Source organism: Periplaneta americana, chromosome 4 (assembly GCF_040183065.1).
Source record: "Periplaneta americana isolate PAMFEO1 chromosome 4, P.americana_PAMFEO1_priV1, whole genome shotgun sequence".
Lineage (NCBI taxonomy): Eukaryota > Metazoa > Arthropoda > Insecta > Blattodea > Blattidae > Periplaneta > Periplaneta americana.
Genome location: NC_091120.1, coordinates 33,724,035 through 33,743,895, shown reverse-complemented (window position 1 = coordinate 33,743,895; position 19,861 = coordinate 33,724,035). Strand labels below are relative to the sequence as shown.

Here is a 19,861-nt window from a genome sequence, read left to right as displayed (position 1 = left end):
GAGAAAACAGCAAATATTCTTTCCAAAAACCCTGGCTATTAACAACTTAAAGAAATTCAAGATATTCTCGAAAGAAAAACACCCCAAAAACCAACAAAATTTTCTATAGAACAGCTCACAGCTTTTATGCAAGCCCCTCTTACTTCTTGTGACGTAGAACGAAGTTTTTCGCGCTACAAACCTATGCTGAGAGACAACAGGCGAAGAATGACAACAGAAAACATACGTCACTGCTTAGTTGTGAACTGTAACAGCATAAATAGAGCATTCAGCAATGAGGCAAGCACTTCAAAATCCATAGACTAAACGTAAGTTACCTATACCTTTATTATTCTGTTAAAAAAATCTCAGACTGATAATGCATATTCATTTATTTTTACGGCATAAATGCATACATATTCTTCACGTTTTTAGGGCATGAACTTCCTTTTCCTGGTGTTGACTGCGTCATCAGAAAGACGATAATATTAGTACAATTGAATTTACTTCTATCTTTCGGCTCTTCCATATGTCCGTTGTGACAGGTCAAAAAACCTTCCAGTTTTAGAAGACATTGGCTTTGATGACATTGAATTAGCAGAAATGCACAGCTGTATTTTAGTTTATTTTCATATTTCAGAAAATATACAGCTGCTTTATAAGAATATCTTGACTTCTTTATATATATAAAGGGTGCGTCAGAAAGAACGGATGGATTTCAAACTATCGATACGCAACGAGGAAAGAGATATAGTGAGGGGGACCACGACTGTTGGTTCAGCCATAGAATGCAGTTTCAGTTGAGAATATGGTGTTGGTCTGGTGTACAACGTGCTTTCATCGTAGAGACATTTTTGAAAAATGAAGAGTCTGTGATCGCCACTCAGGACTCATTTCGACATCGGATGTCACGCTAGGATTCCAACTCGGAATACAATTTTGCGGTGGGTGGCTTCATTTCGTATCACAGGTTCAACATTAAAGAAGAAATCACCTGGACGAAATTCTATTGCACTGAGATTGTCCGAGGCTACGGTAAGATCTCGCGCCCTGCGACTTCTTTCTTTGGGACCATTTGAAGGCGTAAGTTTGTAAACATCGATCACGTACACTGGACGAACTGAAGACAGCGATTCGTGAAGAAATCGTGGCAATTGCACCAGCTATGACTGTGAAAGTAATGGCGAACATCAGAAAACGCCTCGATGCCTGTATTGAAAGCCAAGGACATCATATGGATCATGTTGTTTTCCATAAATAAACTGCATGTATTGGTGAATATGTTGATAACAATAAATTTTTGATTTGATGAATCTTTACAATTTTCTTGCCATGTGAAATCCATCCGTTCTTTCTGACGCACCCTGTATATATATATATATATATATATATATATATAATCCAATGCCACCAGGTTGTCTTTTCGACATTTCTGGTCTTCTCTCCTGGCTGTGGCTTAGTTGTAACCCACTTCTGAGGTTGGGGCGCCTGGAAGGCGGAGTTACATTACCCCGATGATGTGTTAGGATGATTATGATAATGTGGTGCCAGGAGAGGTCTTAAATCTAAACTTAACCTAAATTTCAGACCATGGACGAACACAGGAATAATCCCCACCATGAAATTCTAAATTCTCACATAACTAGGCTCTTCAGACCACTCTACACTCTATGACTTACACTACCAGGCATGGGACTCCCATCTTAATTTCTACTTTGAAAGAAGCTATGTCGTCCACACCTGTGGAGTAACGGTTAGCACGTCTAGCCGCAAAACCAGGTGGCCCGGGTTCGATTCCCGGTCGGGGCAAGTTACCTGGTTGAGGTTTTTTCTGGGGTTTTCCCTCAACCCATTATGAGCAAATGCTGGGTAACTTTCGGTGTTGGACCCCGGAATCATTTCACCGGCATTATCATCACCTTCATCTCATTCAGACGCTAAATAACCTAAGCTGTTGATAAAGCGTCGTAAAATAATCTACAAAAAAAAAGCTATGTTAAACATTTCTACTGTTATTAAACACCCAATGACCCATCATTCTTAGTCAGATTTTAACCCGTGAATCTTGAATCTAAAGACAATCGTGATAATCACTCAATCACTGAGAAAGACAGAATGTCGAATGATGTCTCGTTGCTTACTGTATATATATATTTATTTATTTGTTTATTTATTTATTTATTTATTTATTTATTTATTTATTTATTTATTCTGGTGTAGTTAAGGCCATCAGGCCTTCTCTTCCACAACACCAGGAATATTCTTATTAGAGGACTTCGCCGTCTTCTGTTGAATATTGTGCAATCAAATGACTTTATGTAGTCATCACGTAGATACTTATTAATGGAGAAAAAGGTATTAATACCAGCGAAATGAGTCCAGGGTCCAGCGCCGGAAGTTACCGAGCATTGCTCCTAATGGGTTGAGGGAAAAGACCAGCCAGGTAACTTGTCGCAGCCAGGATCATGACTTCTTAGATTAATTATATTGTTACATACAGTCGAGAATGAAAGTCGGTTGCATGTTCGCACATAGCGCACAATATTCTAAGGAAAGAGTTTCAGTGACGTAGCCTCGGTCATAGAGGAATTTAGAGTTGAAAGGTTAGGTTATTCGTCAGTAAAGCATCGTCGGTAATAGAGAACTTTCGAGTTCAAAGGCCAACCTACAGCGCTAATAAAATTACTTAATTCACTGATGTAACATTGATCCAGAAGGAATTTCCATAACGTCGGTTCTTTTTCTGAAATATTATGATTATGAGATTATGACAAAGTCATATCTTAAGTTCTTGTTTTCTAATGCTGTAACAAAAGAGAATCCAAGCTCTAGACTTTTATTAGCGCGGAAGTCTTCAATCGACGGCCCTTGGGCCCCCTAGAGTTATTTCTGTGATCTTTTCGAATATGTAAAAAAAAAATTAATAATCGTTACATATAATTTGTTTTTAATAATTTATACTCTAGAGATTTACAGCAGTTATATTTTCTCTTTATATATTACGCAAAATGGAGGGAGAATATTGTAAAAAATTCTAGAAAGATCTATAGGTCTATATTTAAAACAAAAAATTGGCTTTGATATCTCTGTCTGTCTTATCTATACATCTATTTCTTATAATATATTAAAACAAAAAATTGGCTTTGATATCTCTGTCTGTCTTATCTATACATCTATTTCTTATAATATATTGGACGGATTTTTCTCCATATTCAGTTTCTACTGGTTAATTTATAATGGAATGATACATAAGATGAAATATAACAATTTATTAAGACATTAATGTGACTTCATTTCAAATCAGCAACAAACAATTTTACTTAAAGTTAATGCAGATGAGTTTCTTCTAAATTTTATATTACTTACAATAGGCCTAATAATAATAATAGTATTACAAGATACTGAATTTACTGACCTAGTGTTAGAATTTTATTGGTTGGCATGGCCTATTATAATCTCTCATGGTATTAACACTATGAAAATTCGTTCCAATGTAGGTATTTTGACTGTTATATATTGAGGATCACGTAAGTGTAGTTCCTAAAAGTTCCTTTTTGGCCGTCTCTTCAGTGTTGCCAACTAATACCAGTTAACACCAAAGAGGGAAAAATCACAATGCTACGTACTGAAATAGTAATAATAATAATAATAATAATAATAATAATAATAATAATAATAATAATAATAATAATAATATAGTAATTAACAATAACAATGTCTTACTTATTTATCACATCTCATCTTTATGTTGCGAGGTGTTTTCTAAATGGTTCAATAAATATTATAAAATAGTATATTTTCCTCCTGGACTTCTCCCATATTATGTTGGTATTTATTTTGTCTGGCAACATGAAATCCATTGCTTTAACTGAACAGTTTACGATTCACGAGACCGAACCTAAAAATTTAGCTTCATCACCTGAAATGAATAGTACGAATTCCGAAAACAGAACACCACTTTAAAACGTATACCTTACTTAAAATACTTACAAGCATTTTCTTTGATGAAGAAGTGCTACCATGCTATTTCCTCTCTTGGACATTTTAATAAAAATCTAAACACGAAAGAATTTCATTAAAATGTCAAATATATTTACATGCATATTTCATACAAAGTAGGGCTATAAGCTATTTCTTATTTAATTGCACTTACCTGAATATAGAGTTGAATTTTAATCACAACGCAACACAACTGAATTGTGTATTGATATTAATATTAATACGCACAAGCCTAGGTACTTGCATTTTCATCAGTTTATTTTACTGCAAAGCGAAGTTATTGCTGCCAACATAACAGTTAGGAAATAACTGCCAGTTTTAGTACTTGTCAGTATCCGAAATTCGAAACGAAGTAGGTAAAATAAAATTCAAAATGATAACTAGAAAATCACTATAATCCACTAGCATATGTAGGCTAGTAATAGGGGAAAAATGGTTAGGTTTCACCCTGAAGCAGTAATTAGGAGAGGGAGAGACCGATTTATTAGCGAAGTGATATCTCCATATTTCTATTACATGTATTCGCGGGGATGTTCTGGCGACTTCGTTAGAATTAGCTTCCCCACACAGGTGTTTCGTCACTTGTCAGCATCGGACAGATTTAGGGCCACCTTGAGCGGGGTTTCGTATAGAGACTCGATGAAGCATAAAAGCCGAAGTCGGACTAGACCCGTGGGAAAGATACTGCCAAGCTTGGGTTTTCCAAAGAACGGGTATTCTTGTGAGATATACAAACTAATTTGAGGTTATGGGAAATCCAAAGTCTAAATTTAGAGATGACATATTTCGCGCCCAATAAGAAGAGATCTTGGTCCAGCTTATGAGGTCACTTTGGACCAATAGGGAATAGATTTTAGGCCGGTTAAGTGACGTAGTTTTTAACCAATAGGATAGTTAGTTTTAGCGTAGGATAGGTTTTTATAAATAAGGGTGACGGGGAGCGGGGAGAAAAAAGAAAAACAACTTCACATCGTGTCGGCGGCCCTACATACAGGGCACAATAACTACTTCGTTTGGTGTCGACAGGACTACTATTTCGCTTCGTGTCGACACAATCACAACATCTCATCGTGTCGGCGGCCCAACTTAATAGTCTTTCTTCAGGCGAAGACTCGATAGATTGAACTTTGTCATCGGCGAGACTACTCGCCAACGTTTAGGAGCTTCGATCGTAGTGTACGGGACAGAGTATTGAATTTATAGTATCGGATAGAGCTTATTCAGAGCTGCAACAGAGTCGATACAGAATTGCGACCAACGATTGAATTATAAGTCAGCCGGAAATACATACTCTAGGGTTTACCAAGTGAATACGACAATAAACTTATAGTTTTGGAATTTACACTGCCTTTTATATAAGTAGCCGGCTTGGGATTATTCCCGACATCAACCTACACCACAACCGTACCTCGGCTACCCTGAGTGAATCTCACGCAACACCGAGACGCACCCACCCTCAAATGGCGCCCAACGTGTAGTCACAACAACGACACCACCCACAACCCTTAGGGTATTAAGTAATCTGACCCGGACTATAATCTTTATATGTTAGATCTTTTAGCTTTTGTACATGATTTCTCAGCAAATTTTGATTTAAGATGTGACATACACCGTTACAATACCAGGTCGAAATCAAATGAAAATATGCTTTATTTTAGATTAAACAAGACCCATAACAGTTACCTGTATCTTGAACTTAAATTTTATAGTAAGTTGCCTGAAAATGTAAAACACTTAAATAGCAAAATTTAAAAAAATAGAGTAAACGCATGATTGCTAAAGCATCCTTTTTTATTCTATTGATGTTTTTTTTTAATTTTAATTTATGTAGTATTACTATGTAATTTATTTATTAACGATGTGCTATGTATTGCATTTTTTAATCTTGACTTTTTCAATTGCCTGTATAGTGCTTAAAGAAAAATAAATGCTACTACTGGTATATGAGATAACACAGAATGTCGCATTGCGAAACATCTATGCACCATGTAAGGTTCGAACCTACTACAGCGGTGCGAAACCTGCTTCTTAGCAGTTCCATACATCACGTCCGGTTCTTAAGTAACACACTCATGACTTCAAGGTGATTGTCGTGCAGCAATTCTCCAGCTCATTCTTACGTCAAGCGAGATAATTGGCTCGTGGTTCGTATAGCCTACCTGCATTACAGTAGTCTGTAGCCAAATATGACTATCGATGACCACGCATAGGTAGGCCTAGTGGAAAAACAGAGATGAAGATAAAGTTGATGATGTTTTCAATTAATCCGTTCTCATCTATCTCACCGTAAACTTGAACAGTATACGTTCTGCAGATCAATAACATCGCACAAAGATCAGCAGGTTTCAGTTTCTCTTGTCTGTTATTACGGTGCATTTGTTTCTTGAGTCGATGTTTTCTCAATGTCAGCTGATACTAACATTAATTTTATACACGCTGTAGGCCAGTGGTGGCCAAAATTAACGCAACCCACAAGACAGGATTTAAATGGCAACTACATACTGTGGGAGGGGTTGCACTCTACAGTGCTGTGACGGATTTACAGACAGTTGCGCCACTACACTCCTACCTACCATTTGTAATTAGAAGAGGTCATTCACGTAATATTTAATTAGTCATTTTTCAAAGCAATTTCCTCGAAATTTGGATTTATATCTGTGCATGCTATTTTCAGTTGCGCAAGGAGATGAGCATCGCTTAAGCGGGATCTGTGGCTGGACTTTATAAATTTCAATTTAGAAAACAGCTGTTTGCACTGGTAGGTTGATGAATACATACCGGCATTTTCCATAACTATGGTCCTGGAACACAACTATGGTTCACGATATAACCATTCAAAGATCATTGTAGAAGAAACATAGGCCGTTCGTAGATAGCTTCAGTGACTTGAATTCAAACTACAGTACAGCAAGAATATAGATAAACGAGGTACTACGCTATGGAGTACAAAATTTGAATAGTTGTATCGTGGACAATAGTTATGTTCCAGGACCATAGTTGTGGGAAATGACGGTACTCATTATTTTTTAAGAAAACTGTAAGTAGTGGATATGTAGTACTGGACATCTTTTAAAAAAATTTAACCCCCAGCAGACCTTCATATTCTGCTTTCAAAAGTCCATCATTCTGCAAATTCAGTACCTCTAACTGCAATTCTGGAATAACATTTTCAATTTAAACATGAAAAGGAGTGGCAAAAATATCGAAATCTTTCTCCATCCCTTGAAAATCACTGAATGTGTGTTCTTTGAACTCGTATAACAGGTGATCTATTTTAAGAATGTACATATTTAAGTTCGCGTCCTGAATATTTGTAACTGATCCTAAACATGAGAAATGAAAGAACCGTCTTTCTTGTAAGTGTGATATCCTCTCGATTCATATGATTCTGCGAAAGACATTATATCACTAATGAAGCTCCGAAGTACAGTAATCCAGTATAATCCGTCACATACACGCGCAGTATTTTCATGGAGTGGGGGAAAGGGAAGGTAGGGGGTAAGTTTGACGCTTCGCTGAGGTCTGACAGCACTGCGGCAATGCCGCAGGAATGCCCGCCATTGTTGTAGGCTTACAACAAAACATTAACTAACATGCTTAGAAGTTAACTAAAAGTTCGGGTTCTTAAGGGCTAAGGGTTGATGGTTGATGGTTGATGTTTGTCTACGGAAAGATAAGAATAATAGAAGTCTCACATTGTAGATTTACTTAAATAGGTGAGAAGTGGGTACAGTAAGACAGGGAGAACAGTGAGGCATTTTTTATTAGATGGTAAATTTTGATGTTGAGATGTTGGTAACAGTGGAGTTGTATGTTGCATGAGTAAAGTAACAGTATTTTCATACTCGATTTGATTGTAGTTATAAAGGTGAGTGATGAAAAAATAATTCGTTATTTTTCACTCTAGAAGTAAAATTTTGACTTGTGTTGAAGGTTATATTGGATATACAAATGAGATATAAATATGAATGTTTTGTTACCTAATACTATGGTATTTGAGATTATGTTTGGCGAAGTTTCGTCTTTCTTGTTTTAATTTTGAAGTGATGGCGTCATTTTTAAATGAATTTTGCGTAAAGGGAACAGTGAGACATGCCATTGAAGGGTACACTGAGACGTCTCACTGTCCCCATGTACCAATGATTTGCAAAAACAAACTGTAATTATATTACATTTACCAGTAACTAACATTAAAAATGAACATACTAGTAACCAATTTAGGAACTGTAGCTTAAAATAATGGACGCATTACATTTTAATGGTTTCATAAATAAAAAATTACTCACAAAATTTAAGAAAATGTTAAAAAAATTATAAAGAATTACATTAAATTCTTACAATTATAAGCTTTGTTGTAATCAAAAATTAATTTCATTTTTTCGCAAAAGCTTGAAATGTCATGGAAAATTCACTTTTCCAAATGTTCCAGATGTTTCAATGGTTTCGAAGTCAGACATCAGACAAATAAGCCTACAGAACGTGGCAAGATAAAGAGACAGCAAGCTTTCCTTTCTTTTGAAATAAATGTAAATCATTTCAATGTCCGTTAATAGACACTGGGTGTCTCACTGTACCCTCCTGAATGGGAACAGTGAGACATTTGCATTTTTTTTACAAACATCTATTGTATATTATGTCCTTTATCTATTAACATTTTTGGTTATGTATTATTATACTCCATGTTTTAATGTCTATTTCTATTGCACTTGATTTTAAAAATACTTGAATTGTCACTTGCATACATATGTCTTAATATTTTGTGACTCACTGCACCCACTACTCCCCTACTTTACTCAATTTAGCCTTGTCTTACTATTTTAGTAAATCGCGTACCGTTGTAACGCCAATCTTCTTCTCTGAAGCAACATTAACCACAGTTTCTTCTTTCCCAGGCCTTTCAATTACTAGTAATTTTCTTTCGATAATTAATACAATACGTTTTCTTTTGACAACTGTGGAAGACATTTTGCATAGAAGTTACACAGTACGGCCACTCGAATAGTAAGGATAAGCACTGAATAATATACAGGTTTTTGGAAGTTCTTGAAGTAATTTCTTTGGAAGCAGGTAGTGACTATTTTAAAAATAACTAGGCCTATTTATGTTGCCGACAATGAAGTATTCCAACTGCAAAATGTGTAAGGGTAAAGGCTTGTAGAAAAACTACATAGAAACATAACGTGCAGTACTTAATATTTTTTCTGCAGCAAAAAAAATAATAGTGGGAGCTATAAAAAATGTCGGATAATCCGACAATCGATTAATAGGGTAATGGGTGATCGGGGTTCTATTGTAATGCGCATGGAACATTTTGATTATATCACTAATTTGCATATTCAAAATAAAATTAACTTCGAAACTATCAGTTCGATTGAGCTCAAAATTTGCACACACCTTGTTATTAATGCATCTAGCAAAGACTTTAAAAATAAAATAAATCGGGTTAAAATTGTAACAATTTTAAAATTCAGTCCCAGTATCCCTTAAATTTAATAAAGGTTCAAATAGAACTATAAAAGGTAATTTCATCCTAACATTAATTTTCGTGTAACTTACTTACTTACTTACTTACTTACTTACTTACTGGCTTATAAGGAACCCGGAGGTTCATTGCCGCCCTCACATAAGCCCGCCATTGGTCCTCCATCCTGAGCAAGATTAATCCATTCTCTATCATCATATCCCACCTCCCTCAAATCCATTTTAATATTATCTTTTCATCTACGTCTCGGCCTCTCTAAAGGTCTTTTTCCCTCCGGCCTCCCAACTAACACTCTATATGCATTTCTGGATTCGCCCATACGTGCTACATGCCCTGCCCATCTCAAACGTCTGGATTTAATGTTCCTAATTATGCCAGGTGAAGAATACAATGCGTGCAGTTGTGTTGTGTAACTTTCTACATTCTCCTGTAACTTCATCCCTCTTAGCCCCAAATATTTTCCTAAACACCTTATTCTCAAACACCCTTAATCTCTGTTCCTCTCTCAAAGTGAGAGTCCAAGTTTCACAGCCATACAGAGCAACCGGTAATATAACTATTTTATAAATTCTAACTTTCAGATTTTTTGACAGCAGACTAGATGATAAAAGCTTCTCAACCGAATAATAACAGGCATTTCCCATATTTATTCTGTGTTTAATTTCCTCCCGAGTATCATTTATATTTGTTACTGTTGCTTCAAGATATTTGAACTTCTCCCACCTCTTCAAAAGATAAATTGCCAATTTTTATATTTCCATTTCGTACAATATTCTCGTCACGAGACATAATCATATACTTTATCTTTTCGGGATTTACTTCCAAACCTATCTCTTTACTTGCTTCCAGTAAAAATCCCGTGTTTTCCCTAATCGTTTGTGGATTTTCTCCTAACATATTCACGTCATCCGCATAGACAAGCAGCTGATGTAACCCGTTCAGTTCCAAACCCTCTCTGTTATCCTGGACTTTCCTAATGGCATACTCTAGAGCAAAGTTAAAAAGTAAAGGTGATAGTGCATCTCCTTGCTTAAGCCCACAGTGAATTGGAAACGTATCTGACAGAAACTGACCTATACGAACTCTGCTGTACATTTCACTGAGACACTTTTTAATTAATCGAACTAGTTTCTTGGGAATACCAAATTCAATAAGAATATCATATAAAACGTCTCTCAATTTTCGTGTAACAATCAGTTTTAATAAGTATTTGAGTTTGTCTCGCATTTGATTTAGATAATCGTTAGTCTACTTAATCGGAGAAAAACTGCCCTACATGTACTTTGTCCATCACAAGTTCCACAAAATTTACCAGACGTTCAAAACTGTCGTCTTTCGTAACAGAGGCCGAGGTATAACTTGAGCTATAGTTGGGTCAATTAAAACTTTGTCCACGTCTGATCTAGACGGCTGCGACGTTTCCCTTCTTATGAGAAACTACAATGTCACTTTCTGTGTTAAAATACTCGCACTTACTTGTTGGAGATGAATCGGTTCCGCTTTCCGTTACACTGTAAAAAGAGCACCAGCGCGCATCAACTTCATCACTTGAATCAGGAACGATCAAGAACGTCGTCGAGTTGCAACGAGGAGGAGGTGATTGTGACTGGACAGGCCTCCTTCCGACCGTCGAGGAACTCCTCTCTACTCTCTACCCTTCAGAAAACCCCGCGCTCTGCCCCCTCCAAGAAGCGCGAAGAAGATGAATGAGATAATGCAGAGATATTATCCAAGGGCGGGACGCGGTAAACTTGCCGAAGGTTGTGTACACTCTGCAACACTCCACATTTCACAATCAGTATCACATACTTCAGTCTTGTTCACGACATTTTCTTTATTATTCATCTATGTACAGTCTTTGAAAAAGTTTTGCCGCACAGATACTTTGTAAGTCCCAGAAAGGAGGCAGTGGACGAGCGATCTAGTTCAGAAGAGAAGGGCTAGTTGAGGTAATAAAATTAGTTTTGTTTCGTTGTATGTCTGCCTCTTTTCTGAGACTTAAAAAGTGTCTGTGCGACAAAACTTTTTTCTAAAACTATAACATATCATTAATGTTTAATTAATACACGTTTTCACTCTTATTCATTCATTCATGCATTCATTCTTTCATTTTATTCCATAGATCTTACATGATCAATAAAGCTTTAGGATGTGGAACAAATCAAAATTTTACAATTACAATTTTTACAAATTTTTATAGTTTTACAATTTAGTAATTTTCTACAACTTTTACAATGTTGTGCAATTTTTTACAATATTTTGGCGAGCTGTAGTGAGATGAGGTGAGGTCCGAGGATTCGCCAAAATATTACCCGGCATTTGCCTTTTGAAAAAAGAGTAATGGAACGGAGAAAAATTCTCTCCGGCGCCGGGATTTGAACCCGGGTTTTCAGCTCTACGTGCTGATGCTTTATCCACTAAGCCACACCGGCGTCGGACAGAATCGTCTCGTTGATGCTTTATCCACTAAGCCACACCGGATACAACCCCGGAGTCGGACAGAATCGTCTCAGAGACGAGAGTTACGTACGGAGTTTCAGATATTCAAAAAGTGAAAATTTTGAAACGCTTACTGCACGGAAACTATGAGAGCTACGCTAATGATTTATTTACAGTTGGATAGAGACTGTGCCTGAAGAAACAAGTTTTCGTTTGAGTTCATGACTTCTTAAACACCAAACTGCGAAACCGATGGATTGATCATATCAAGAATGATGATCAATCACGAACTGCTGTCATGGCCTCCACGTTCTCCCGACCTAACCCCTTGTGACAGTATATACATAGATTACACACTTACATTCTGTCTCTTACTGGTATCGAACTCGGATCTCCTGAATTTATGTCGCCTGATTCACAACGTAGACTTATATTATTTTTTTTAATTATGGTTTATTTAACGACGTTCGCAACTGCAGAGGTTATATCAGCGTCGCCGGTGTGACGGAATTTTGTCCCGCAGGAGTTCTTTTACATGCCACCAAATCTACTGACATGAGCCTGTCGGATTTAAACACACTTAAATGCCATCGACCTCGCCCGGGATCGAACCCGCAACCTCGAGCATAGAAGGCCAGCGCTATACCAATTACTCTACCGAAGGCGACGACTTATATTAATGATGATGATGATGAGGAGGAGGAGGAGGAGGATATTATGGAGGTTCATAACCTAAAAAGTACGCGAGTGCACGTTCTTGCAAGGAATCTGATCAAAATGTAAACCGGTTGGACAGATGCGTGAGGAACTAGTAGGGAGCGGCGAAAATGGCCATTTTTACCAGCGCCGCTGTGTGAATCAGGGCCAATTGCGTCAGTGTGACTTCAGATACAGAAGCGAGCAGTAACACGTTTAGTAGGTCAAAGACAACACTATTAGTGGATGAAAGTACCATTTATCTGCGAGCTAAATTGCTAGAGTTATGAGACCCAGTTTTTAACAGTAGTAGTGAAAATTTCAAACATGTCCAAGAAATTCGGGACAAAATTCCATTACGACCGGCGAAATGCATTAAGTGGGGTGGTAAAGGGTACAGGGATTCAGAGAATACCACAAATGTCGAAAACCGAAAGAAAACTACAGTATAGGGCCTGGTTGAAGGCCACTCGGAGAGTGAAAATTTTCTTCAGCGTGCAGTAAAAAGAGAACTACTGTAAATATAAGTGCCTTTGATATGAAGTGATATTCAGATGTTTCTGTGATCCATATATTTGTGGTTATGGTTTTATTATTAGCAAATCTATAGTACTTATGGCTTTCATTTACTTTGCAGCTCCAGACGTGGTTCTACGCTTAAAAGCTTACTGCATAGCACAGCAATGCTCCTGAATTTTTTTCCGAGGTTTTCCCTAGCCATAAGGTGTATGTCGGGTAATTTATGGCGACCCCTCGGCCTCATCTCGCCAAATAAAGGCCTCGCTATCATCAATTCCATCGATGTTAAATAACGTAGTGTCGATACAGGCTAAATAACGAACTAAAAAACAATGACAATGATGATGATGATTATGAATAGGTACAAATACTTATCTTGAGTACGTTGTTCTACCAGTTGTTATGTACGGTAGTTATCTAGTTAGTTGCACTTCTAGGGTGCTATTCATAGACATTTCGCAGCACACGCTACGAGCGTACTAAGCTAGCCCCGGCTATCCACTGGTTACTTGTACAGAATTCAAATCATATCCTATCGCTAACACTGGTTTATGAATACGAAAAAAACTGATCATCCACCGGAAATCCGCGCTAAAAATGTCCAAGAATACGGCCCCTAAAGACAACTCGGCATTTTGGCAAAGTTGAAACACCACTATAGAGTAGCAGCGCGTCAAAGAACTGATCAGGACTTCTTTGTGAGCTTTGTTCGTTATGGCACTTGGGTACCTGTACGGCGTTCAAAATTATCCATTGTTATGTGACACAATGTAAACTCTGTAAGTCTGGAGATCTAGTTGTTCTTGTTGCGTTGCAAGTGCACCAATTTGATCTTCGCTCGGATAGCATGCTCTGCTTTGTTCTTCCTGATTCACAGTGATACAGCCCGAGACACAATCATTCTTGATTGTCTTTCGAGTGTGTCGAGGGTTTCTACAACCTGCTGAGGCTTTTCCTTAGCCTTTCCTCGCTCTGATATTTTATGCTTCCCTTGAATTGGCTTCGTAATTCGGCTAGGCTACCTGTAAGCTGGAATGAAGTTACCTGATTCGAAATAGGCTATATAGCCCTGATCTTGTGCTTTCAGATTACCATCTGTTTCGTTGTGAAAGAAATTTCCAAAACTTGGAAACCCTTGAAATGTTATCACCGAATTCTACGCATCGAAAAGCAGAAACTGGTACCGTCGCGAGAAAACAAACCTCGTTAAAAGGTGGCTCTAGATCATAGAATGTAATGGACTTTACTTTCAAGAATATATTAATTTCTTGTCACAACATAGTTCAACTACAATTTTGCTCCAAAACCGACGATGAGACAGATTCTGTATGTGATCCTTGACAAGTTCCTGCTGCATTATATTTGCCTGTTACTAAAATATTACTCAGTCTTTGACATTCAGTATAGATTATGAAAGTCGCTTTTACATTCATACGAAAGACTTGTCAGACCTGTTTAAGTTGTATTTTAATGTTATTGACCATATGAGCGATTAAGAGCAACAGTGACACAAGTCAGCAGCTGCAAAAATTAGATATTTTAACTCGTATGTTCTGTGGAATGCAAATATTTGTTGAAATATAATTTAAGCCGTTATTTGTGTAAGTATAATGTCGCTTGATATTTTAAATACAAGAGAAAAGTTTATACTTTTTTTTTAGCATTCATAAGTTGAAATGTCAAAAACTGACTTAGGACACTATTGGTTTGAACCCCTCATATAGTATCCAATAAAATATAGACAGTTTTAATACTACTCATATGTATGCAAATAGCTTATTCCAGTTCTAAATTGAATTGAATTTATATTGTAAATAAATTATTATGTAACACGCCAGTTCTCTGAATGTAAAAGTTGGTGTTGAAAGTTTGTATATCAATGTGTCTTTCAACGGTATGCTACTTAGTATGACGGTCAAGATACAGGCCATGTAGAGTGTCGGAGATGACGACGTTGAAGTCTCATTTTAGGAAATCGCCACCGGCGTAGCTCGGACGGTAGCGAGTTAGCCTGCTGATCCGAAGCTGCACTCGAACGTGGGTTCAATTCCAGCTTGGAATGATTGCCTGGTTGTGTTTTTTCGAGGTTTCCGTAATTGTAACCTGAATGTCAGGTAATCCATTACGAATACTTGGCCTCGTCTCGCTAAATACCACATCGCTATCACCAATCCATCGACGCTAAGTAACCTAGTAGTTGTTACAGTGTTAAATAAACGAATATAAAATTAAGGATAAACAGACGCGAAATTGTGACAAAAAAAATATTATTTTTTTTATTATTTTAATAAATAGTACATATTTTTCTATATTTAATTTAGTAGTCTGACCCAATATTTTGAGTTTGCCCTGCGACACAGAATAGCTCACAATAAAATTTAAAATGAAAAATTATATAAACAGGTTTCAGATAAAAGTGAATAACACATAAGAAAAAAAATAGAACCAAGTGTAATTTAAATTGAATGTACACCATAAAGATGCTGACGAAATATCGCTACAGAAATGTTTATTATGGTGGTGACGATGGCATCTTGAAGATCTCTCGTCAGCTTGTATTTTTCCCTCCACTTTACAAAGGCTTTCGGGATGGTGCCTCTCGCTCCGAAGAAGAGACCGGTATATTTAACTGTGAGTTTTTCTATGTTGTATTTTGCCGATAGGTACTGAATCGTGGGCTCGTAGATTTTCTTTTTCTCTTCGTTCACTTCAGATGGTTGAGTGGCTGAGATTTCAAATCTGATGGTAGGATCAATTATTTCGGCTGTCTGTTTATTCCTATTTATAGCTATGATATCGATCATACGATTGCTTCCACCATCAGCAATACAATGAACTTCATCGTGAACGTCTACATTTTTGGATCGAAGTGCATCTGCGATCATAGAACGTATGGGGTTGTGACGTTTTATTCTGAGTACTTCTCCCTGTGGGCAACTCCCAAGCACATGTGGTAAAGTTTCATACTCACTGCAGTGCCTACAGTGGGTTGTGCCTGTAGAGCGACCAGGGAGAGAACGTACTGGTGCCACCATCGCAGTCATTTTTAGCATTTCTCTCCATTCAGAACTTGATAATCCTTCATGCTTGATGATCCACGAGTTGGCTGCAGGTACTTCTTCAAACAATACAACTCCTTTTCCTTTCTGGGGATACGCACACCAGGTTTTAAATTCACGGTACCGAAATGTTGCCTTAATTGCTTTACGGATCCTGTAGCCTCATCTCTGCTCACTTGCAATTCCGACAAGCAACGGGTTCTTATAGTGTCGTAGTCTCGTACAGCATTTAGGTTTTCTAGCTTGGTATTGATGTTGAGTTGCTGCAGATAGGCTTCCCATGTAGCGCGCATCACTGACAATCCTTTGTATTTGGTACTTGTATATATCATGCTATTAGGAGTGTCACCTGGTAATTGTAATATTTCCTTTACTGCGCTTTTAATCATATTGTCAGCTTTATTGAGGAATTTTTTGGGGATCAGATCCACAGATGCAGTTTGAAATGGATATTCTAATAGAACAAAAATGAACACAACAGTAGTTATTGAATTGAAGCATGAATATGTAGTCTGTAATACAACCAATACAGTAATAAAATATGATTCACTTACGATCGGTGTTCAAAGATGCAGCTATTGAAAGCCACGTATTCTCCTTCGTTTTCTCATCTTTATACGAGGCGCGCCGCTTAACGTAAACGTGAGGATTTTCCTCAACACTCAATATTAGAATCTCATCAAATAAAACTTGCTCCATGATACACAGCACAGAACAAAATATGCATAGGTTATGTCACGGTCTTCGTGCTACAAAATATACGACGGCAAAATAGCTTTTAGATGGCAATAGAATGAATCTAGTGGGCTGTGATCGGAAACGTGAACACCAAAGTTGAAACTTGGCCAACTCTCCGTTCCCGATCTCGGACTCCGGCAAACTTTTCGTTAATTGTGAATGCTCACATTTAAATGTACACATTTTAACAATTTTACCGTTTTCGTTTTCGTTCCGATTCTCGTTTCCGGTTTATTGTGAACCAGCCTTTAATCTTTCGTAGAACTGACGCTGTAATGATAAAAAAAATATTCGTCCTTGACCTAAAGTAAACCCCAGCATCCTGTCCGAACATCTTGGCTAACGAGAAGACAAACACAGTTGGACGAATACAAATGTATTAATTTGCAGATTGTTCATAATCTTCCTATGAAGAAGTAGCGGAATTGGGCCAAGGAGAGCAGGTCCGGTGTTGTATTCCACATACCCGCGACTGTAATCGATTGTGCAAAGAAAGGCAGAGCCCAGGTGCTTACACATTTTGTTTCCCTCAATGGTCAGTCTTTGTTACGTAACGCTTCATTTCGCTTGATGACACACTGTGTATTAGCAATTTAATGTTTTTTTTAAGGTAATTTGGCACGATTTTAAATATAGGTTAAATTGGACGTGGTTCAAAATTGGCATTCTGTCCTGACTGAATTTTCCACCACATCTTACCTTGAGCAAATTACTGTAGGATCTCATTGTTGTGTAAATAATTGCTTAAACTCTGAGTCACGAATCCCCAAACATTCTGTAGAAGAAATGCTGTCAAGGAACGTTAATAACTAATGTCATATAGCTACAAGCTATAGAAACAGAAAATAGACTTTATTATTTAAATTACACTTCCAGAAAGGTAATAATAATAATAATAATAATAATAATAATAATAATAATAATAATAATAATAACTTGCTTACTTACTTACTTACTTACTTACTTACTTACTTACTTACTTACTTACTTACTTACTTACTTACTTTTAAGGAACCCGGAGATTCATTGCCGCCTCACATAAGCCCGCCATTGGTCCCTATCCTGAGCAAGATTAATCCATTCTCTATCATCATATCCCACCTCCCTCAAATCCATTTTCATATTATCTTCCCATCTACGTCTCGGCCTCCCTAAAGGTCTTTTTCCCTCCGGCCTCCCAACTAACACTCTATATGCATTTCTGGATTCGCCCATACGTGCTACATGCCCTGCCCATCTCAAACGTCTGGATTTAATGTTCCTAATTATGTCAGGTGAAGAATACAATGCGTACAGTTCTGTGTTGTGTAACTTTCTCCATTCTCCTGTAACTTCATCCCTCTTAGCCCCAAATATTTTCCTAAGTATCTTATTCTCAAACACCCTTAACCTATGTTCCTCTCTCAAAGTGAGAGTCCAAGTTTCACAGCCATAAAGAACAACCGGTAATATAAAAGTTTTATAAATTCTAACTTTCAGACTGACAGCAGACTGGATGATAAAAGCTTCTCAACCGAATAATAACAGGCATTTCCCATATTTATTCTGTGATTAATTTCCTCCTGAGTATCATTTATATTTATTACTGTTGCTCCAAGATATTTGAACTTATTCACCTCTTCAAAAGATAAATTTCCAATTTTTATATTTCCATTTCGTACAATATTCTAGTCATGAGACATAATCATTTACTTTGTCTTTTCGGGATTTACTTCCAAACCTATCTCTTTACTTGCTTCCAGTAAAATTCCTGTGTTTTCCCTAATCGTTTGTGGATTTTCTCCTAACATATTTACGTCATATATAATAATAATAATAATAATAATAATAATAATAATAATAATAATAATAGGGCATTTCAAAAATAATAGAGAACATAGTTACTGTCTGACACTAAATTTATTTAGATTACTTTTGACACTTCAAATATAATCTCCTGACATATCAACAATACGTTGCTAAATTCTTGGAAGATGGCGGACTCCGTCTGCAGCAGCATTTCTGGATATCTCTCTCACTGATCAATCTAAAGCTCTTCGGATGTCAACTCTTGATTGAAAGCAAATGCCTCGCTTCCACCCAACTTGCACTAGTTCAATATGGTAGGACTTCTTTCCCACAGGCTTCTTGTAATGCCCTCATTGAGTTGCATGTTTTTTTCTTTTGAATCTTTGATTTTTATGAAGCACCTTTGTTCGTACTTTCAGGCTGTATTGTTTACTACAAATCAGAAACAACCACTGTATTTACAAAATATGGCTACTTCGAGACTCTCAATATTGCGAATTTATGAAACAATCGCTACTCTATTACGTAGTATAGGATTTCAATAGTCACTGGTAGGAGCACTGATTTACAGCATCGTTGCATTACTTATCGAATGCCTTTGATGAATATAATTATATTCATCTATGTTCTATGGTATAATTTTCAAGGGATTATTGAAATTTATAAGCGAATGTTGAAGTCAATGATGGCAGAAATCGGAATTACATTTCATGTTACATAACCCGACTGGTATTACAGGTATCCAATACACTAACGGTCTTACTAATAGAAACTCTATATACAGACGTTTAACTGTCTTATACTTATACAACGAGTTGCTCGTTTATAAGTCGTGTCTAAATTCCTTACTAATAATCACTACATACGTCGTGTATAACAGTACTCTATAACTGTTACACAGCTACGTCATAGTTTCGTCATTATTTCATTCCGAAAGGTAATAGAATATCTGAGGTTCTCTATTACATCGATAGAGCGCTCTAGTGTGCCGTGTTAAGTATCGATAGTACAACTGGCTCTGATCGATTACCACACTATATTTTGGTCAAAGAGTACAAGCTACAGCAATATTATTCTAATTATTCTGTGCTCTTTGGTTTGTTCTTCTGTGGTTACCAAAGACGTTTTATAGTTTAACCGTGGTCATCAAAAAATGACAGTC

General features: G+C 37.0%; 1 protein-coding gene across 1 annotated transcript in view; it reads right to left on the bottom strand.

Annotated features, from left to right (window-relative positions):
* The window catches only part of Cyp301a1 (Probable cytochrome P450 301a1, mitochondrial), an 81,745-nt gene extending 70,643 nt beyond the window's left edge, over positions 1 to 11,102 (bottom strand). Inside the window, exon 1 of the mRNA XM_069823147.1 lies at positions 10,937 to 11,102. The gene's annotated coding sequence lies outside the window, so the exon portion shown is untranslated. The remainder of the gene's footprint in view (positions 1 to 10,936) is intronic.
* Positions 11,103 to 19,861: the final 8,759 nt, after the last annotated feature.